Below are 23,618 nucleotides of genomic sequence, written 5' to 3' on the forward strand. Positions count from 1 at the left end.
GTGATGGAATACTCTCCATTTGCCTGATGAGTGCACCTCCAACAACATTCAAGAAGCTCGACACCATCCAAAACAAAGCAGCCTGCTTGATTGGCACCCCATCCACCACCTTAAACATTCACTCCCTCCACCACTGGCGTACCATGGTTGCAGTGTACCCCATCTACAAGATGCACTGCAGCAACTCGCCATGGCTTCTTCGGCAGCACCTCCCAAACCTGCGACCTCTTCCACCTAGAAGGACAAGGCCAGTAGGCACATGGGAACACCACCACCTCCAAGTTCCCCTCCAAGTCACACACCATCCCGAATTAGAAGTATATCACCGTTCCTTCATCATCACTGGGTCAAAATCCTGGAACTCCCTACCTAACAGCACCGTGGGAGTACCTTCACCACAGACTGCAGCGATTCAAGACAGCAGCTCACCACCACCTTCTCAAGGGCAACTAGGGATGGGCAATAAATGCTGACCTTACCAACGACACCCTCATCCCATAAGCGAATAAAATAAAAATCAATCAAGAAACGGCTGAGCACACTGGATACAGCAAAGGCTATGGGTCCCGACAACCTCCTGGCTGTCATGCTGAAGACTTGTGCTCCAGAACTAGCTGCGCCTCTAGCCAAACTGTTCCAGTACAGCTACAACACTGGCATTTACCAAACAATGTGGAAAATTGACCAGATCCACAAAAAGCAGAACAAATTTAATCCAGCCAATTATCGCCCCATCAGTCTACTCTCAATCATCAGTGAAGTGATGGAAGGTGTTGCCAACAGTGCTATCAAGCAGCACCAAATACTCAGTTTGGGTTCACCAGGACCACTCGGCTCCAGACTCCATTACAGCCTTCGTCCAAATGTGGACATGAGAGCTGAATTCTAGAGGTGAAGAGAGTGACTGCCCTTGACATCAAGGCAGTATTTGACCGAGTGTGGCATCAAGAGCCCTAGTAAAATTGAAGTCAATGGGAATCAGGGGTGAAAACTCTCCACTGGTTGGAGTCATACTTAGCACAAAGGAAGATGGTTGTGGTTGTTAGAGGCCAATCATCTCAGCCCCAGGACACATTGCAGGAGTTGTTCAGGGCAGTGTCCTAGGCCCAACCATCTTCAGCTGCTTCAATGACCTTTCCTCCATCATAAGGTCAGAAGTAGGGATGTTCGCTGATGATTGCAGTGTTCAGTTCCATTCGCAACTCCTCAGATAATTAAGCAGTCCATGCCCGCATGCAGCAAGACCTGGACGACATTCAGGTTTGGGTTGATGAGTGGCAATTCACACCACACAAGTGCCAGGCAATGACCATCTCCAACAAGAGAGTGGCTAACCACCACCCCATGACATTCAACGGCATTACCATTGCGGAGTCCCCCACGATCAACATCCTGCGGGTCACCATTGACCCAAAACTGAACTGGACCAGCCACAAGTACTGTGGCTACAAGAGCAGGTCAGAGGCTGGGTATTCTGCAGTGAGTGACTCACCCACCGCCTGACTCCCCAAAGCCTTTCCACCATCTACAAGGCACAAGTCAAGGGTGTGATGGAATACTCTCCACTTGCCTGGATGAATGCAGCTCCAACAACACTCAAGAAGCTCAACACCATCCAGGACAAAGCACCCCCATCATTGGCTCCCCATCCACCACGTTAAACATTCACTTTCCACCACCGGCACACCATGGCTGCAGTGCATCATCTACAAAATGGACAGCAGCAACTCGCCAAGGCATCTTCAGTAACACCTTCCAAACCCGCAACCTCTACCACCTAGAAGGACAAGGGCAGTAGGTGCATGGGAACACCATCACCTCCAAGTCATAGAATAGAATTGTAGAATGGTTACAGCATGGAAGGTGGGCATTCAGCCTATAGAGCCAGTGCCACCCCTCTGCAAGAGCACTTCAGCTAGTCCCACTCCCCCACAGCCCTGCAATTTTTATCCCTTCAGGTACTTATCCAACTCCTTTTGAAAACCGCGATGGAGTCTGCCACCACCACCCTTTCAGGCATTGCATTCCAGATCCTAACCACTCAGAGTAAAAAAGTTTTTCCTCATATCGCCTTTGGTTCTTCGGTCAATCACCTTAAATCTATGTCCTCAAGTTCTCGACCCTTCTGCCAATAGGAATAGTTTCTCTATCTACTCTGTCCAGATCTCACGATTTTGAGCAGCTCGATCAAATCTCCTCTCGATCTTCACTGTTCTGAGGAGAACAACACCAGCTTCTCCAGTCTATCCACGTAACTGAAGTCCTTCATCCCTGGAATCATTCTTGTAAATTTTTTCTGCACCCCAAGGCCTTCACATCCTTCCTAGAGTGCAGTGCCCAGAATTGGACACAATACTCCAGTTGAGGCCAAACCACTGTTATACACAGGTTCATCATAGGTTCATCATAATTTCTAGGCTTTTGTACTCTATACTTCTATTTATGAAGCCCAGGATCCCAGAAGCTTTTTTTAAATTGCTTTCTCAACCAGGCCTGCCACCTTTAATGATTTGTGCACATATACCCCTAGGTGTCTCTGTTCATGCACCCCATTCTGTCACACACCATTCGGACTTGGAAATATATTGCTGTTCCTTTAGTCGCTGGGTCAAAATCCTGGGACTCCCTCTCCAACAGCACTGTGGGAGTACCTTCACCAGATGGTCTGCAGCAGTTCAAGCCAGCAACTCACCACCTTCTATGGGGCAATTAGGGACTGGCAATAAATGCTGGCCATGCCAGCAATGGCCACATCCTATGAACTAATAAAAAAATTAAATATTTGTGCTGTTTGTCAGCAGTTTAAACCCACTTTGGAACAGATTTAAAATTAGTTTACACTTTGCCTCCCATTATATGCAGTTTATTTAAGCCTGGTTCATAATTTCCACACTTTAAATTTAGTTTACATTTTAAAAAAACAGAATACCATTTAGGCAGCTGCTCCCTTTTTAACCTGCAGTTAAAATAGTTTGGGGCTTTAAGCAAAGTAGCAAAGCTTTGAAGCTTGACTGTATCAAGTGCGTCAGAAACAGAAGCAAACTCAACTCTAAATCTCATTGTGGCCTTGTTGTACACTCATCCCAGATCAGTTCCTCCCCATCTTCGCCATGACTACAATTATGCAGATCCATATGTGGCTTTAAAGTTTTAAAATCCAAAAATTAATTCTGCTGCTCTTGAACACTGCAAGATTTTGACATGTGCACATAATTAAGTATTCAGAAATATTTCCTATGGCAATAAAAATGGTGGCTATGATCTTCAAATATTTGCCTGTTGATAGCCAGAAGAAAGAAATGTTAAGTAGCGATAACCAAAATTAAAAAGGTTCAATGTTTATCTTTACATTCCACATATTAACATGCTAGAACAAGGTCACTAACTTACTAGCCAGCACGTTGCTTATGTAGTCAGGTCATTCACTTTTTTTTTTTTTTTAAATTTATTTTTATTTTTTTTTTATTTTTTTTAAGGATAACATTTTCCCTATAAACTAAAAGCTGATACATGTCAGTCAGTGAAATACTCCCAAATCAGAAGTGTTTTAGATGAAACAATAAAGAGAGAACACACTAGACAGCAAGCAATTTGTGGTTAGTGTTGGTATGCACCAGATAGGCAAATTCCATCCCCTACACGGAGAATTTAAAAGCCTTTACTGTTTTTGCCTCAAAAAATGATGAGCAGAAAGCTATGAACACCTTTCACTTGTGCACCAGCTAGATTAAAGGACCTGGCTTCCCTGCTGCAGGAGATACTGAAGAAATTTTAGATCAATTTCTTTCAAAAGAAATCCACTCAAGACTGACTATTCAATTTCAAATTAAATTCTTGCAATGAAACTGTAAATCATGAGTTAACAATTTGTATAAATGTGAATCTCATTTTAAATGGATCCTCAAAATAACAGTTCAACAACTGAGCTCAATTTACCTTCTGTATCCTTTACTAGTCCAAGAATGCTAAGTCAGGTATAAATGTTCTGTATTTCAACCCCATGAAGTGTAGGGAAGAGAGAAAGTGGTTTGTGTTAACTACTAATGTGCTTATGTATTCAGCATACGTATACACACACCCCAACTAGATGTATTATGGACGCACTTATTGTACCAACACCATGCTTGCTTCAATTAAAAAAAGGTATAACACACTTGTACTCACACGGTGTAGTTTGGGAACTCCTAAGTTTTGATTAGACTACCATGAGTGGTCAGAGGACTCTATTCACAAGGCTCCGATGAGTTTGTTGCTGCGAGTAAAATTGACATCAACCTCACAGGTACTGCATGCTCTGGGTTTGTAGGAGTGTATTGATAAATATAGGTCAAGTCAGACGTCTCTATCTCGAGTCCACAGGTCTTTAATAAATGTCAAGGATAACGATTATCCCAACATCCAACAATAATTAAGCAGACAAGGGGGGGGAAACTATATTTGTGTGAAGGAGCAGGTGCAGTGTTGCAGTTTAAGCATTTCTTGATCACCACCTATATTAGCAAAATGTGCACATCTCCTATCACCGTCTCAAGCATGTCCAAGTAGCAGAACTAATTTCTGCACTCTGTTCAACTGTGTATAGGTCACTGCAGTAACTTTGCTGAGCATAAAAGGGGTGCGTTTACTTAAAAGCTCAGGTTTGGAGCTTAGTCTCAAAAAGCATTGAAGTGCTGGCTAGAATTAACATTTTCTGCTGTTTTAACCTTTGTGTATATCTTTTACTTAAAAAGTGAAAGACTACTAGTTTCAGCCAGAGATCCACTGTTTATCCAATCAGCAATCAAGGAAGGAGGGTGGGCAGCTCAAATTATTTCTAGTATTTACTTCAACTGCATGATGCATCAGTCGTCCTGCAGCACACCAGCCCAGGCTCTTCATGTGCACGTTCAAGTTTCAGATCATAGGAAATGCAGGCTTGCTAATAGGAGCTGATTTTTGCAGTAAGCACAAGCGAGAAGTACTGGGAAAGTAACAAACTGTACAGGCATCTAGTTATTTCTATGACACCAGTAACAAAGTGAAATGAACATGTTTAATGTTTAAGTCAAGCAATTTAGGACTAAGTTATGTATCATGATGATTCACCCAATAAAGCCAAAGCCGAACTTACAAAACAAAAATACTGCAGATTCCCAACCAGGTTATCCAGTTTTACTGCAAAGTCGACTAAAATTGTCTTGTTACAATTTAGTTACGTGAGAAAGTGGGGCCTTTTAGAGGTTAAAAGTACTAAAAACAGTAAGCAAGTCACAAGATGACTCTCCACATAAATAGGGCAGTCGATAAACATGTTACTCCAGAAAGCCATTTGTCTCGCAGTAGACTGCTACAATCAACTCTCTGGCTGCTGTTACTACAATGTTTCAATACACTCAACCCCTGGGCTGTTGGAAATTTTAAAACAAAGTCTCCAAATTTCATCTTGAAAAAAACATCAAAATCTAATCTAGTCACTAATGACATGGCCAAGACAACATCAATAGTATCTTACCTGGAAAAAAGAAACTTTAATCTTTTCAACCAATAAAAGATCTTGCACGTACTCTAGCTGCATAATAGACAAACTGGTGGAGGTCTAAAAAAGTCAATTTTAGAATATCTCCATTTACTACACAAGATTGTGCTTTGAAATGTCACAGAATTAACAAGAGAAACAGGCAAAGCAGAAATCCCAATTTATTTTTAAAACTCCTATTGCAATATTACAGTAAAAGAAAGAAAGAACTTGCAATTTATAAAGCACCTTTCGCAACCTTGGGATATCCCAAAGCACTTTACAGCCAATGAAGTACTTTCGAAGCTGTCACTGTTGTAATGTAACAAACGCGGCAACCAATTTGTACACAGCAAGGTCTCACGCAGCAATGTGATAATGACCAAATAATCTGTTTTTAGTGATGTTGAGGGATAAATATTGACCAGGACACCAGGAGAATTCCCTTGCTCTTAGTAAAAGATCCCACAGCATTATTCTGGTCACCTGAGTGGGCAAAGAAATGGGAGACAAGCTACCCAACTGAAATTCACGGATCAAACCCTTCAAGTAATACAACCTTAATTCCCTACACTCACAATTATATCCTTAAAGGTCGAATCACTTGGGTAAAAAGATGTGGAGACATCAGAAAGTAGATAGGTCTTGATATTACTGAATGAAAATTTAAAACCTTGCTTCAATATTTTTCCCAAGAGGAGCAAGATTAAAAACAGCATGCATCTAAAACAGAATTGACAAAAATACTCTGCCCAGTTCTCTTTTCAAAGTGGTGCAATTGCCATTCCAATTACAAGCAATGCAGGGAGGTATGGTCACGAGATATCCTCAATTAAGCTACAAAAAGGAGGGATGAGAAAGCTACAGGCAAAATAAAATCAGCAGTATTTAAATTGGGCATTTTTCACAAGTTCTGCTACACCCACAGATGTCAAAAACAAGCACCAATTCTAAATCTTCACCATTTGATCACAAGCATGAGTAACATTTGATTAAGTACCATATAATAGCCTGGTTAGCTTAATTGATGCCTATGGGATTAAAGGGTCACTGGCAGTGTGGATATGAAATTGGCCAAGGGACAGAAAGCAGGGTAGTGATGAACAGTTGTTTACTGGAGGGAGGTATACAGTGGTGTCCAAGCGGTTGGTGTTAGGACCACTGCTCTTTTTGATGTATATTAAAACACCTAGACTTGGGTATACAGGGCATAATTTTAAAGTTTGCAGATGACACGAAACACAGAAATGCAGTAAACAATGAGGAGGATAGTAACAGACTTCAGGAGGACAGACAGATTGGTGAATTGGGCAGACATATGGCAGATGAAATTTAACAGAAATGACCAGTGATGCATTTTGGTAAGAAAAATGGGTAGATGCAATTAAAGGGGGTGCTGGAACAGATACCTGGGGTGTACATCTTTGAAAGTAGGAGAAGCTTAGAAGGCTGTTTAAAAAAAAAACATGCGGATCCTTGGCTTTATAAACAGAGGCAGAGTACAAAAGCAAGGACATTATGCTAAACCTTTATAAAACTCACTGGTTAGGTCTCGGCTGTAGTATTGTGCCCAATTCTGGGCATCACACTTTAGGAAGAATGTCAAGGCCAAGAGAGGGTGCCGAGAAGATTTACTAGAATGATACCAGAGATGCAGGACTTGGAGAGACAAGAGAAGCTGGGTTGTTCTCCTTAGAGCAGAGAAGGAGGAGGAGAGATTTAACAGAGGTGTTCAAAATCATGAGTGGTTTTGATAGAGTAAATAAGGAGAAACGGTTTCCAGTGGCAGAAGGGTCAGCAACCAGAGGATACAGATTTAAGGTAATTGGCAAAGAACCAGGAAAGATAAGAATATTTATTTATTTATTTATTTTTTTTAAAACAGCGAGTTATGATGATCGGAAATGCACTGCCTGAAAGGGTGGTGGCAGCAGATCTAATAATGACCCGTATTTTCCAATGCCTAGGGACATCGGAAATGCCGGTTTCAGGCATGTGAAGCGCATGCGCTGAAAACCTGCATTTCCAATCCGTCAAGAACGCTCAACAGATCAGACGCCTGCCCTGGAGAAGGGCCTCTGCGCAGGGGGGGTTCTGCTCCGCCCACAGAAAACCCTTAGAAATCTTACGCCTGGTAAAAGTAAAAGATTTTTTTCCCCCCCACAGAATTACATTTGTTTAAAATATGTAATTTAAACTCATTTTTAAAACTGATGGTTTAAAAAAAAATTTATTTAATGTTTTACTGTGTTTTTGGGGTGATCATTCATATTTGACAGGTCTATCTGTCAAAAGTATGAAGGGAGATTCCCTTCTCCTATTGGCTGACCTGGCCCACATGATCCCAGGGACACTTGCAAACTGCATGGGAGTTTGGAAAGGCCCAGGAGCGGAAGTGTCTGGACCTCGAGAGCCCTCAGCTAAGTTCATAGATTTTTTTCCCCCAGATATGAGGCATCCGCACGCAGGAAGCCTCATATCGGAAATTATGGGCCAATAACTTTCAAAAAGGGAATTGGATAAATACTTGGAGGGAAAATTTGCAGGGCTACACAGAAAGGGCAGGGGAGTGGGACTAATTGGATAGTTCTTTCAAAGAGCTGGCATAGGCTTGATGGGCCAAATGACGACCTCCTGTGCTATACCATTCTTTGATTCTATATGACTGCAAGTTGCAGCAAGCCAACTAGAGATTGCTACATCACAGAATTTAAAAATCAGGTACAAGAAGCTCCCACTAAACTGGAGTAATGTTCTGCATAAATCCAACTTGAACAGTATGCCCCTAGTTCACTATTGTGGCTTTTTAATTCCCATCAGGTGCCTTTGACATCGCAGTCTGTTTTAGCAGCACATCACAAGGAGCTATGCACTCAGCCACGAAGCAGAGGCAGCAAAATTAGTTTTAAACAGACAATCCAGACAGCTGTCAAACACATGGGGGAGGTGCTCGAGGATTGGAAAGTGGCGAATGTGACACCATTGTTCAAGAAAGGGTGCAAGGACAATCCTATAACTACAGGCCGGTCAGTTTAACATCAGTGGTGGGTAAAGTTTTAGAAACAATAAATCAAGGAAAAAATTAACAGGCATTTAGAGAGGTTTAAGCTAATTAAGGCCAGCCAACACAGGTTTGTTAAAGGCAGATCATGTTTGTTACTAATCTAAATTAATTTTTTGATGAAGTAAGAGGATTGATGAAGGGAATGCAATGGATGTTGTCTACATGGATTTTTGGAAGGCGTTTGACAAAGTACCACATAGAAGTCTGGTTAACAAAATTGAGGCTCATGGAATAGGTGGGTCAGTGTCAGCTTGGATAAGGAATTAGCTTAAGGACAGAAAACAGCAAATTGTGGTAAATGGCTTTTTCAGACTGGAGGATGGTAGACAGTGGTGGGATAGACTGCAACAGGACATAGAAAGGCTAGCAGAATGGGCAGATGGAATTTAATACAGAGAAGTGTGAGGTGATGCAATTTGGCAGAAGGAACAGGGAGAGGCAATATACACTTAATGGCACAGTTTTAGAGAGTGTGCAGGGACAGAGGGACCTGGGAGTTAATGTGCATAGGTCCCTGAAGGTGGCAGGACATGTTGAGAGAGTGGTTAACAAAGCATATGGGATCTTGGTCTTCATAAAACAGAGGTATTGAGTACAAAAGTAGAGAAGTTATGCTGAACCTTTATAAAGCACTGGTTAGGCCACAACAGGAGTATTGCACCCAGTTCTGGTCACCACACTTTAGGAAGGATGTGAAGGTCCGAGGGTGCAGAGGAGATTTACCAGAATGGTTCTGGGGATGGGGGATCTTAGCTACAAAGGACAGGTTGGAGAAGCTGGATTTGTTTTCATTAGAACAAAGGAGGTTGAGGGGTGATTTGATAGAGGTGTACAAGATTATGACAGGTTTGGATAGGCTAGACAGTGAAAGGCTGTTCCCACTAGTTGATGGTACAAGGACTAGGGGACACAGATTTAAAGTTTTGGGGAAGAGATACGGGGGGGGGGGGGGGGGGGGATGTGAGGAAAAAAAAAATTTACGCAGCAAGTAGTGACAACCTGGAACTCGCTGGCGACAGAAGTGGTGGAAGCGGAGACACTCAATGTTTTCAAGGGGAGACTGGATAGGCACTTGAGGGAAATAAACTTGCAGGGCTACAGCAGGGGGATAGGACTGACAGGATTGCTCTACAGAGCCAGCATGGACTTGATGGGCCAAATGGCCTCCTTCTGTGCTGTTATGATTCTATGACTTCTACCAGTCTAAACTGCTTTTAAGCCCAGCCTCTAGAGTGCAACAGCTCAAAGCCATTAAACATTTAGCTAGATAAATAAAAGTTAACAGCTAAATAATTTTAGTGAGTCGCTCATAAGAGAAGTTTACTGATGAGAATATGTAATGACAATGATTAGAATACAGGTTGACTATCCCTTATCCGAAAACCTTGGGACCAGCTGTGTTTTGGTTTTCAGAAGGTATTATTTCAGACTGGGAAACTCTGAACATTAAATTAATTTGGTAATTAGTATTTGTATTTAATATAAATTTTAAAAGTTCAGGCTACCTCTTGCGACTGTTCCGTGTCTCATTCCCCTTCCTGCTTCTCGGTGCTGCCGCTCCCAGTCTGGTTACAGCTCCCCCTGCTCCGTATCTGAATTCCTTGACTTAGCGGGGGTCCGGGGCTCGACTGCCGCCACCAGTTGTGGGAAAGCCGGATATCGGCTGACTCCTACGCTAAGCTGGCCCACAAATCAGGTCCCGGGGGAGGGGGCGGTGGAGATAGAGAAAAGAATATCAGACGGGCCGCTGCAGCGATCGGACAGACCGCTGTATTGTTGGGTTCACTCTCCCGGTACCTCCTTCACACTGCCCGGCTCGGCCTGCAATCTCCTACCCAGGAGAGAACTGTGTGACCCTCTGCCCTGCTCACAGGGAAAGGCAGAGCTCCCTCAGTCACACTTAACATCGAGAGCGAAGGCCGGCGTGTCGACAATCTGCAGGAATTCTTGTTCTGGGCCCCGGAGGACCACTCCTGTCATGTTTTGCGCCACTCGGGTCATGTCGTGTGCACGACTTACGCTGAACGAAAAAACTTTCGGTTTTCAGAAGTTTGGATAAAGGATAGTCTACCTGTAGTGTGCAGATTTGGGAACTCCACTATAGAAAGGACATTAAACCCAGAAAGCATACACCATAGATTCACCAGGAAGAGACAAGATGCTGGAACTATTTCCACTAGAGCAAAGATTAAGAGATTCAAGAGTTTTTTTAAAATTCTGAAAGATTTTGATAGTGAATAGGGAACACATTTTCTCTGGTCGAGGAGTCAATTAAAATCACTTTAAAATGGTTATCAACAGTGAGGAGAGGCACTTGGAAAAATGTCTTTAGTTAGAGCAAGGAATGCTTTGCCACAGTAAGTACAGAGAAAATTGCATCGTAAGGAAAAGTGCCTATACCTCAAGTGTCTATCCAGTCTCCCCTTGAAAACATTGAGGATCTCCGCTTCCATCGGCAGTGAATTCCAGGTTGTCGCCACTTGCTCCGTAAAAAAGTTTTTCCTCACATCCCCCTTGTATCTCTTGCCCAAAACCTTAAATCCGTGTCCCCTAGTCCTTGTACCAACAACAAGTGGGAATAACCTTTCACTCTCTAGCCTATCCAAACCTGTCAATCTTGTACACCTCTATCAAATCACCCCTCAACCTCCTTTGACAAGATACAGGGATGCAGAGCAGAGATTAGTTTTGGAAGCTCTAGCAAAGAGTCAGCATGAGGCTCAATTTCCACAGCTTTATTTCAGTCTATTCATTGGCCTAGTTGCTGCCCATTACAGACTTCTGATTGTTTCACATCATTAACTGTAGCACTTGGCATACCTCTGCTCCACACAAGTCTCCTCCCACTCTACTTCATCCCACCCTATCAACATATTCTTCCATCCCTTTCTCCCTCATGTACTTATTGAATATCCCTTTATCTATGCTACTATTCGCCTCAACCATTGCATGTGGTAGCGAGTTCCACATTCTCATCAGTCCTTGGGTAAAGAGGTTGCTCATGAATTCTTTATTGGATTTATTCATTAGTGACTATTGTATATTTTATGGCCCCTAGTTTTGGACCTCCCCCCAAGTGGAAACATCTTTAAGTCTACCCTATTAAACCCCTTCATAATTTTGAAGACCTCCATCAGGTCACCTCTAAAAGAGCCCCATCATTTTCAATCTTTCCCGATAGTTGTACCATCTCAGTTGTAGTATTGAGATAGAGCCTGGGAATTCTAATGTCCTGGCCAATATTTATCTCAACCAATACCACCAAAAACACATTTAGCCATTTACCCTATTGCTGTTTGCTGGGACCTTGTTGTGCACAAATTGTCTCCCATATTTCCCAAGATTATAACAGAGATTACACTTCAAAATGTACTTTGTTGGCTACGAAGCACTTTGGGACATCCTGAGGACATGAAAGGAATTATATAAATGCTACTTTGTGCTATAACTACTAGAACAAAAAGGGAAACTGAAGAAATTTCAGAGGGTTATTAGAATATTGAATGCTTTACAGTACGTGGCTATTAAGGCAGAACATTGGTGACATTTAAAAAGTAGTGAAGGGAAGGGAAATAAGATTACAGTAGATCACTCCAGTGTGATGGGCCAATTAACTCCTTGTGTTGTAACCTCATTCTATGAATCAATTCCTTCACAGTATAGAGAATTCCTGAATTATTCAATAAAAATTCTACGATATCACAATTCCAACCACACCAGATAAGGAAAGATGGAGAATGAACTTGAAAATACACACTTCTAAAAATCCTACCTTCATATTAGATTCCTACTAATTCCACAGCAGTTCATTATTTAGTATTTATACAAACCTGCAGTTTCAGTATTGGCAAACTACCATCTACATTAGAACTACATTCCTATGTATCGTCTCTCACTTCTCTGCCCTCCATGTCAAGGTTCCATGCTAGGGTTTTAAACAAGTGGATAGACTTGAAGGGTCCAATAAACCAGGAGAACAATCAGATTTTCCAAAATTTAATTTAAATAAGACTACATAAGAAATAGGAGGAGTAGGCCATTTTCAAAATAGTTATGGTACATATCCTTTATCCGAACTTCCAAAAACCGCAAGTTTTTTCGTTCAGCGTAAGTCGTGCGCACGATATGACCAAAACATGGCAGGAGTGGTCCTCCAGGGCCCAGAACAAGAATTCCTGCAGATTGTCGACACGCCGGCCTTCGCTCTCGATGTTAAGTGTGACTGAAGGAGCTCTGCATTTCCCTGTGAGCAGGGCAGAGGGTCACAGAGTTCCCTCCTGGGTAGAAGATTGCAGGCCGAGCCGGGCAGTGTGAAGGAGGTACCGGGAGAGTGAACCCAACAATACAGCGGCCCGTCCGATATTCTTTTCTCTCCTCTCCCCCCGCCCGACCTGATTTGCAGGCCAGCTTAGCGTAGGAGTCAGCCGATATCCGTCTTTTCCACAACTGGTGGCGGCAGTCGAGCCCCAGACCCCCGCTAAGTCAAGGAATTCAGAGAAGCAGGAAGAGGAATGAGACACGGAGCAGGGGGGAGCTGTAAACAGACTGAGCGGCAGCACAGAGAAGCAGGAAGGGGAATGAGACATGGAACAGTCACGAGGTAGCCTGAACTTTTAAAATTTATATTAAATACAAATACTAATTACCAAATTAATTTAATGTTCAGAGTTTCCCAGTCTGAAATAATACCTTCTGAAATCCGAAAATTTCCAAAAACCGAAACATAACTGGTCCCAAGGTTTTCGGATAAGGGATAGTCAACCTGTAATATTGTTTACTCATTCTCCTATCCCACAAATTTTTCCTTCATAAAAGTAGCATTTATATAATTCCTTTCATGTCCTCAGAAGTAGAACAATTTCTAGCATCAAACACACCAAGTAACCCACTCAGGTCAAATATAGCACGTTAGGTGCAAAGCAAAGCTCAATACATGTATACCCTGCCTCAAGAACAGCCTACCACTGACATTTTACTTCCTACACCAGGCATTACGGCATCCAAGAATGCTAACAATGCTAGTTGGCACCAAATTAGCAGTTTTGTTTTAAGGCTCATGCCCACAGAGAACTAGACAGATTGTCCAAACACATCATGTAGAACCAATACAACCAGCAGTGAGGACTTTTATCCCATCAGGCAGATCTTACGAGTGAAAGGACAATGTGCTGATTAACTGTTCCATTCAATCCTTTTTTTTAAAAATTCACTCAGTCTTTTTTTTTTTTAAAGTCACTATGTGTGGACTGGCCTTTAATTATAGCAGGTATCTGCAGCACTGCAGAGACTGGTCACACATCCACCACCTTAAACAAACATTCACTCCCTCCACTACTGGCGCACCATGGCTGCAGTGCGTGCCATCTACAAGATGCACTGCAGCAACCTGCCACGGCTTCTTCGACAGCACCTCCCAAACCTGCGGCCTTTACCACCTAGAGGAAAAGGGCAGCAGGCGCATGGGAACACCACCACCTCCAAGATCCCCTCCAAGTCTCACACCATGGGTACTACCTCACTTCTTCCTGTATTTTGTCACAGTCCTCTTCTGTATTAAATACACACCCCTCAATTTGGTATCATCTGCAAATTTTGAAATTGTACTTTCGATTCTCCAGCCCAGATTGTTTATGTAAACAGTGAACAGTGCTCCCTGCACCAATCCTAGTGGAATCCAACTACTTGCCAATCTGAGTAACTATCATTAACCCCATCGGTTTTTCTGGCCAGCTTGCTATCTACTCTGCTACTTGTCCCTACTCCACATGTTCTGACCTTAGTCATGAGTCTACTATGCAGTACCTTATTTTTTTTGGAAAACCAAATATATTACATCTACTGCATTACCTGGAACTCAACTGGTTTGAAACACCCATGGGTTAAGTTGAGTACTGTGTTTTATGTTTGGCTGGTTTATTCTAGCTTCTGTATAAATTTTAATTCTTGCAAAGCTCAATTAGACCGGAGCTATAATTGTGGCATTTTTCATTAATTCAAAAAAGAGAGCTGATGAACATAGCAGGCAGGCTTTGATAGCTCCAAGATGGTTAACAAATAAATGCGGCTTTTTCTGTAGCAAAAAATAGTGACGCACATTTCTCTCTTGCGCGCGCACCCCCCCCCCCCCCCCCAATTTTCATTGTGACAAATTATAAAGTAATTGTGAAAAACTAGAGTTTTAAGTACACAAGCCTATAAAAAACAATCTATTTCCCCCCCCTTGAAAATAGCTAAGGACTATCAAAAATAGTCTCCATTCCAACATTTGGCTAATTTAATTTTGGAAAGAACCCCAGTGCTCATGCACAAATGGTAAATTGGGCTTCTGAGGATCTAGTTTTTCCCCAGTGTTACAGTATAGGAACCAAAACCTATTAACCCAAATTTCAACAGCCTTTCCTGGGATTTCATGTAAAATATCACCTTAAACCTGGGGATTTAAAGCCAATTAACAATTTTCATTCAAAAGTAATTTCATTGCTACCTCAGGTTAAGTGGGATCAAGCTCACTTAAAAAAAAACTTACCAAGAGTTACAGTGTAAAACTATGTAGACTACTAAAGAATAGAACTAGCAATTGCTGTGGGCCTTATCAGTTAACCTATATTTCCACAGTAGAAAATACTGGCGTGATTATGGTGCATCTGGGATTCACAGATGCACCTGTAACAGAGGAATTCTGAAGGTCATAAAATAATGCAATACTTCAGATTCAAATACCAACACAAATTAGCAAAAAGTTAAGCCACTGCAACAAAAAAGCCACGTCTTGTAAAAACAATCTGGGGTCACCTTAGCACCTCAATCTTAGCATTACGATATCTGCTAGTGATTTTCAAGCACACATGAAAAGATGGGAGGAAACCCAAAAGTTACTAGTAAATCACAATCATTTGTAAACTGTATTCCTTTGCTTCTAGATACAGCTTACAAGTTTCAGTCTCATCAATAACAACTAACCTTACTAAAGACTTTCCCATGAAAACTTAAATGTTGATTACTGAATTATTCATAATAAATCATGATGCAACTCCAAGATCATTGTTCATTGCTGCAAGGTATTTAACTGCTCTCAGCTACCTTAACCCAGGGATAAAGTGTTTCGTTACACGATCAAACACTGATCACCAACAGATCAAAAATGCTTTCCTCCCCACCCTCACAGATGGATAGATGAAGGGTCCCACAAAACATTTGTCTTTCACTTCCAGATATACATTTCAATCAAAGTTTAAATTCTGACTAATCCTAAAAAAAATCTACAAAGCTTGACAGTAATTCCACTTTCCTTCAAACCATTCATTCAGTGTCACAAACTTTGTAATGAAGCACTTGTGAAATTTCCATAAATATATATCTCAATTGAAACAATTACTTTGCTTCTGCAGTTGGGTTGTGTCTGGAGAGCACTCTGAACTATATTACACTATGTTGGGGAGGTGATGAATTCAGAGCACATAAAATTAAAGTATACTAACTCCAATAGGATTCTTCATATGCCTGGTGACAATACTGAAGCAACCAGGGCAGTTGTAATATAGAAATATTTGATTGGCAGCCTTTGGCATAACTAGTTTTACAAGCACTGGAATCTGAAAGGACAAACATTAAGTAGAACCGTCAGAACTCTAGCAGTTGAGTTTCAGGACAGAGGCAACAGGATTTTGTTTCTGCTTAAGGAGATCTATTCATTTAAAATACTTCTCATTCACATGCTTGCTACACAAATACAAGAAGCTGCAGCTTCCAGTGTTATCAATACAGAATCATACCTGTTCAAAAACAACCAGCAACATCGGAACTCCAATTTTAGAGGTAGGCCTACCTTCATCAGTGCAGTAACCTTCAAATGTCAAAGGTTTTTATTTTACGGTCTCAGCTCTCACTTCCCCCACTCCCCTACCACCACCCCCACTCCCCTACCACCACCCCTTTAAAAAAAAGTGTTTTTTAATGCAGGAGACAATTTCCATGGATGCTGGTCGACCACCTATACCACACACCAGACGACATTCTTCAGTGGGAAGATGTTAAACAGTTTCAAAAGACCAAAATGTACCACAGTGCAGCAAGTGAATCCAGCTCCCCCGGTTTAGTTCGCATGACAAGAAGCACTTGATCCAATGGCAAATTTACACAATTTTGTACATTTATGGTTGGTTCCTTGCAAATCAGGGTCGAATATATTTCAGAATGCAGCCTCTAAATGGGAAAAAAGTCACAGCCATCAGTTTCATTCATCTCATGGAAAAGGGAGCTTACAGTTCAAAGCTGCACTTTTCAGGACTAAACTCAGACTATTTACTCAATGAAATCAGAACAGTAAATATCTAGAATTCAATGAATGCTGCAGAATTGAAAGAGATATAGAAACCCCAGAAAGTCCAAGTTCATGAATGGTGCTCTTTTTATAAAGAGCACCAATGTGACTTTCTGCTCAACTCCCATCCCTCAGCGCCTGGAAAACAAGCTTTCCATTTCCCAACCAGCTCTCAAGCATCCTAACTCCCAGTCATGTAGCTACCCACTACACATTTCAGCTCTAGCAATCTACTCAACTGCCTCGTTTTTAAGCTTGCAAATCTCCATTTCCACCAGATCTCTCGTCTCCCATTCCCACTGTTCCTTAATATACAGGAAACTCTCAATTTACCAGCACCTAAATAACCGGAAATCTGTTAACCGGCAAAATGCAGGAGTAGGTTCAGGTAAGTTTTACTTCATATTAGTGGCCGTTCCTGGATCTGTGGCCGTGTAACCAGGGTTCCTGCACTGGTTGAGCCGTGTATGGGGCTCTCGTACCTTTTACTATACCTCTAATCCGGACTTTTTGATAAACCGACACCACGCTGGTCCCGTCGGTGCCGGATAAAAAAGTTTCCTGTAACACTCACCTTTATGACCTCAAGTCTAAGGGCCATGGGCTTGAGTGCACATAATGGCGCAACTGGTTCAATTGTCCATCGTCCAATCTGACTTGACTACCTCAAACAGCATCACCTCTCCTTTGATACAGACAAATCCTCATTACTTATCCTGAGGGCAACCATCATAAACTCAAAATCACTTAGCCTTCGACCTTCCACGTCAGTCAATCCGCAACACACGACAACCTACTGCAAGCAGCTCATGGATTTTGTCACCAATATTGGAGACTGCTCACTGAGGTTGCCCATTTCCCCATCCCATCTAACTCCAGCTCTGACCCCAAATACTAGCTTCTCCATCTCCTTTCCAGTCCTCAGTCACTGCCATGAGACCCATCATTTGCTCCTGACTATTCCACTACTTCTCCACCCAATACACAGCAATAGCTAACTTAGAAAAGGAACATCTGGCATCATCCTCCTTCATATGTCCTAGTAAAACCCTCTAGTCTATGGCACATCCATTCTATGACAATGCCCCATCATGCCCCTGCCTAAACCAATCTACCTTACCACATCTCTTTCAATCCTTAAAAATCTAATCAAAAACAATCTGCGACCACTCTGGTTACCCTCTCCCAAAATGATTTCCTACAACCTCCTTTGTAGCACCTTGAAACATTCACTATTAAAAGGGCACTTATGTACAGGCAAGTTATGTTGAGCAAATAGCTAATATTCCACTAGAAGTTCATTCACAAAATCCTAGCAATCCAATAAGTGAGAATGTTTTTTTTTTTTTTTTTTTTTTATAAAAACTGCTGGATAGCACTGCACAACATTGTGAATCACCAATACACCAAAAATTCCTCTAAACATTCCCAAATACATTCTCTGCCTGTCTAATGACAGTAGCAGTCTTCAGTACTCAAGTCCCTGACAAACTGCATAATGTCAACCCATCATCTTCAAACTGTTACATTCACTCACTCAGAAGGCTATAACCATCCTAGAGGACATCAAATTGGTGTTGAAGGGCAAGGAATCCAACAGTGAAAAGGAATCGTAAACAACCTAACATTTGCCAATGAGAGCATGGGTTGTCTGAAGAAGAGGGGCTGTTTGACATTCTGCAAAGTAGAAATGTCCTGGACATTAGCCACAGGGATCAATGATGATCTAAAAGCAGACTACAGACATGTCCCATAAGGATTCCCCATGCCAGAATGGGTTTCGTTCAGGAGACCAAGGTGTTTTTTAATTGCATCTCCAGCTGTAAAAGCACTTCATACAGCTGCCTGTAGGTCAATTTAAATATTTGACTAGCAATTTCATGCCTATATTATTTGCATATATTTAGTTTATTATTCTGATTTAAATCAGATTCCATCAAGAACCTCAGTTGTCCAAAAAGTAGAAGCCAAATATACTGCACACTGCACCATATGCCCCAAAATCCCAAAACTTCATCTGATGAAAGCTATGATTGAATTTGCCTCCACCACCTTTTCAGGCAGTGCATTCCAGATCCTAACCACTCGCTGCAAAATAAGTTTTTCTTCAGATTGCCTTTGGTTCTTCAGTCAATCTCCTTAAATCTGTGTCCTCTGGTTTTCGACCCTTCTGCCAATGGGAACATTTAGACCCCTCATGATTTTAAACACCTCTATCAAATCTCCCCTCAACCTTCTTGCTCTCCCATCACCCCCCGCCTCACTGACCTACAATGACTCCCCAACAAAAATCTAATTTCAAACCCTGGTTTCATTTATAAATCTCCGTGGCTTCACCCCATCCCTACAACCTTCTCTAGCCTTGCATTCCCTCAATCCTCCGACTCTGGTCTCCTGTGTATCGTACTCACCGGCTCTATATTTGATGGCAAATTCTCCAGCCATCCAGCTCTGCTTTCTGGAATTCCTGCCCCAATCCCCTCCACGTTCCTTCCTGCCTTTAGGCATCAGCCTTGGCTCAGTGGTACCACTGTCACCAGAGTCAGAAGCTACTAGTTTCAAGTCCCGCTCCAGAGATTGGAGCGCATAATCCAGGCTGGCACTTTGTGTAGTACTACATTGCACTGTCATAAGTGCCATCTTTCAGATGAAATGTTACCTAACATTAAGGCACCAGCTACCCTCAGGCAGACGCAAAAAATCACAGTGCCCGGACCAATACTTATTGTTCAACCAACAGTGTATCTGGTCATTTATCACCTTGCCGTGTGTGGGACCTTGCCGTGTGCAATTGGTTGCCAAAATTCCCTACATTAGAACAGTGACTACACTTCCAAAAGTAATTAGTGACATCCTGGGGTTGTGAAAGGAACTATACATACAATGCAAGTTCTTTCTTAAAACCTCTCTTCAAACAAGCTTTCTGTTGCATCTCCTAACACTGCCAGAGGCCCAGGATAGACATCTCAGGCAGCTACAGCCATTTTTCTACATTAAGTGAGTTGCATAATAGCATGTTGTTGCTACAGCTACATTTTGGCTCAAGAATGAAAGTATTTTAATCATTTCAGTACATTGTACTGGTTTTCTAGTATATATTGTTTTTAAAAATAGCAAGCTAAATCCAGACTTGGATGCAGATATTGTAAATAAAATCTTCACACAAATGTACAAAGTACACTAAATAATAAGGAACACAGATTGCAAAAGATTTATATCTTATGTAACTGGGCTAATAGGTAGCAGACACAATTTGATGCGGTTATGTAAAATAATTGGTGTAGGAGCAAGGAACCAAGACTGTTAAATGGAACACCGACAAAAAGTAAACAGTAAGAGATTTAGAGATTGCAAGTCATCGTTGCCCACTAGTACAGAGATGAAGCAATACCTGTGCTAAATTCCAAGTGATATACATCCTTCCAGTTGATCAGAGTCCAAATCAGGAGTACTACATACAGTTCCAATCACCTAATCACAGGAAAAGATACCATTGCCTTATGAGCAATGATAATGAATGCCAGGCACCAACAATTTAGGAAGGACGTGAAGGTCTTGGAGAGGGTGCAGAAAAGATTTACAAGAATGGTTCTGGGGATGAGGGACTTCAGTTACGTGGATAGACTGGAGAAGATGGGGTTGTTCTCCTTAGAGCAGGAAGGTTGAGAGGAGATTTGATAGGTCAAAATCATGAGGGGTCTAGATGTTCCCATTGGCAGAAGGGTCGAAAACCAGAGGACACAGATTTAAGGAGATTGACAGAAGAACCAAAGGCAATATGAAGAAAAAATTATGCAGCGAGTGGTTAGGATCTGGAATGCACTGGCTGAAAAGGTGGTGGAGGCAAATTCAAATTCAATCATGGCTTTTAAAAGGGAATCTGATAAGTACCTGAAGGGAAAAAATTTGCAGGGCTCCAGGGAAAGGGCAGGGAGTGGGACTAGTTGAAGCACTCTTGCAGAAAGCTGGCATGGGCTCGACAGGCCGAATGGCCTCCTTTGTGCTGTAATCAGGCCTCCTTCTGTGCTGTAACCATTCTGTGATTCTAATTTTGAATGTTGCCTTTGGAAAAAAAAGACTGAGGGATACAAATACCTCATTCATAGTGCGGATTTCCACTGATGCAGAATCAGTCCTATTTATATTGCAGAGACAGGAAGGTATGAAATTCACTGGGGCAGTTCATGCAAAGTTACACGCGATTACCACTCTGGCCATAGACCTGCCTTAAAATTGCACGAAAGTCTGTACAGCCCAGTAACAGAATACACAATGCAGGTCTGTGCAGTCTTCTATTAAAGGTTATCCCACCCACAAACACCAAAATGGTGGAAACCAAGGTATGTGTCACCACTGGCAATTTCAGCCAGAGCCGACATACAAAACCCACCATTCCAGGAGTTTCAGTGCCTCAGGTGGCAAGAGTTAGGTTACTTACATTATATGGTTACTTCAGATAATTTTTCCCTTTAGAAGCAACCATCTAGGAGCCATTATTGAAGGTTTATAAATTAACAATTCTCACTGGAAGGGTTTACATACCAGGGGTTAAAAATTAACAATTGACCCAGCATCGACTGCCATTTGCGAGAGAGAGTGTTTCCTAACTTCTCTCCGGAAAGGCCTGGTTCTAATTTTAGGCTATGCCCCTTAACCCTAGATTCCCAAACCAGCAGATATAGTTTCTCTCTATCTACCCTATCAGTTTCTCTTAATACCTTGAAAACTTTGATCAAATCGCCTGTTAATCTTCTAAATTCCAGGGAATACAGCCCTAGTTTGTGTAATCTCTCCTCACAATTTAACCCTTGCAGCCCAGGTATCATTCTGGTAAATCTACACTGCACTCCCTCAGAGGCCAATATATTATTCCTACGTGCGGTGCCCAGAATTGAACACAGTACTCCAGGTGGGGTCTAACCAGGGCTTTGTATAGCTGCAAAGACATCAATATGCTCTGAACACCATTACAATCTAATGTCATTTTAAGACTTCTTCATTTTGATCATTAATTTTAAGTTTTGAACCTTGGCATGGACCAGATGTGTAATTCAAATATTACAGTATTTCTTCATCTATTTTGCACAATAACTTCCAGTGAGCCACAAAAATGTTTTAGACCAACAATATGCATGGGTTACAGTGAAATATTCCTGTCAAAAGCAAGTGTGCACAGAAGTTGATTAGCATCTCCGATTTAACTGCAGGCCTCAAGGTTAAACTGCTCACAATATTGTCCAGGCTCATTCAAAAATGGACACTTAAAATACCAGTGAGGAGGAGTTCACTGCTCACCAACAACTAAGCTTCAAATGGCTGTGTAAATGATCTTGAACAACAAAATACTAATCTATAGGAAGATTTACACATTGCACCAGAATGGTATGGCCTGTATGGGATACCCAGCTTTAGTTATCTCAAGTGCATCGCTTTCCAAATGGAAGTCAAGCACTATCTCATGGGAAGTTACTCAGCAGAGTTATCAGAGGTCAGATACATGCATCTTCCAATGGTCACTTCAACAGCATCCTGCTACAAGTCACCTGCCTGCTTGGTCAAAGTTGGTGCAAAGCCTAGGGGATGCAAGTAAGGCAAGGTAGAAAACAATTTAGGAGGGATACATACTCCAAAAAACCTTGCCATTTCAATTTCAACAAGAGTCCCATATTTAAGCAGTGTTGTTATCAGTTAGGTTGCAGTGGGGAAAAACTTCAAACACAATGGTCCGGTAATATCTAGGATTATTACACAGCATGGACAGGGGAGGATGTATCCCTGAGCCAGGGAGGTAAATAAACAAAAAAATAGAATTTTCACTCCTGGAGAGCAGCCATGTGAGGACATGATAACTGGATACACATGATGCCACCCACAAATAGCTCACTCATATGCACTGTCTGGGGCATATACAGAGCCACCTCAGAAAGATACTTAACAGCTATTAGCGCCCACAGAAAATAGATCAACTTCAGGTGATAAAAGGGAGAAACTCTGAATAAAAAGCCTAAATATATCCCTTGATAAAATGTTGCACAAAATAGATATGGATTGCTGGGATTTTGATACATTGATCTGAAATTAGCTGCTGTAACCTTATCAAGGCACTACATTAGAAGACAAATTTCAAGTTAAAAAAAAATTCAACCAACAAAAAGCTGTGCCACTAAACTGGCTGACACCAGCTTTAATGACATTCCATCCCTAGGATTATCACACCCCAAATAGTGTGTGCTCAATGCCAAAAGGGCCACCTAAGCACTTGAAAGTACAGTGTGTTAAACGTCAAGGGCATCGATAAGCTTATCTGCAACAGTTATGCAAAATGTTGCACAAGTGGCCAATTACCAGTATTGTACCAGTACTGCTTTTCTATTTGACTTCAATTTTAAAATCTTGCCATGTCTATGCAAGCATTTAATTGTAGACATGTATAGTAGCATCATTTACCACTTTGAGCTATCAATCCAAACCGTATTAACTGCCTCACTCGGGTCTGGAACAAAAAAGGTATCTGCCAAAAAAATTGCATTTGGAAATCATACGAACGTCTCCCAGTTCGATCAATAGTGGTCACAGTCACAGCTGTCGATTGCTGGCCCGAAAGAACACTGGTGAAGGAGTCGGGACCGTTAGCAGGACATCCCGGGGATTTGAGACCAAAGTGGACGAAAGCAATTAGTGGATGGTAAAAAAGCAAAACAAAATTACAACCACCGCATGTTGCTACGCAAACAAATCTT

General features: G+C 41.8%; 1 protein-coding gene across 7 annotated transcripts in view; it reads right to left on the reverse strand.

Annotated features, from left to right (window-relative positions):
* Window positions 1-23,618, reverse strand: part of atl2 (atlastin GTPase 2) — a 118,454-nt gene that overhangs the window by 92,920 nt on the left and 1,916 nt on the right. The window lies entirely within an intron of this gene.

The sequence above is a fragment of the Somniosus microcephalus genome, chromosome 3 (assembly GCF_052327205.1).
Source record: "Somniosus microcephalus isolate GS21.2 chromosome 3, FLI_Smic_1.0, whole genome shotgun sequence".
In the NCBI taxonomy this organism is placed as follows: domain Eukaryota; kingdom Metazoa; phylum Chordata; class Chondrichthyes; order Squaliformes; family Somniosidae; genus Somniosus; species Somniosus microcephalus.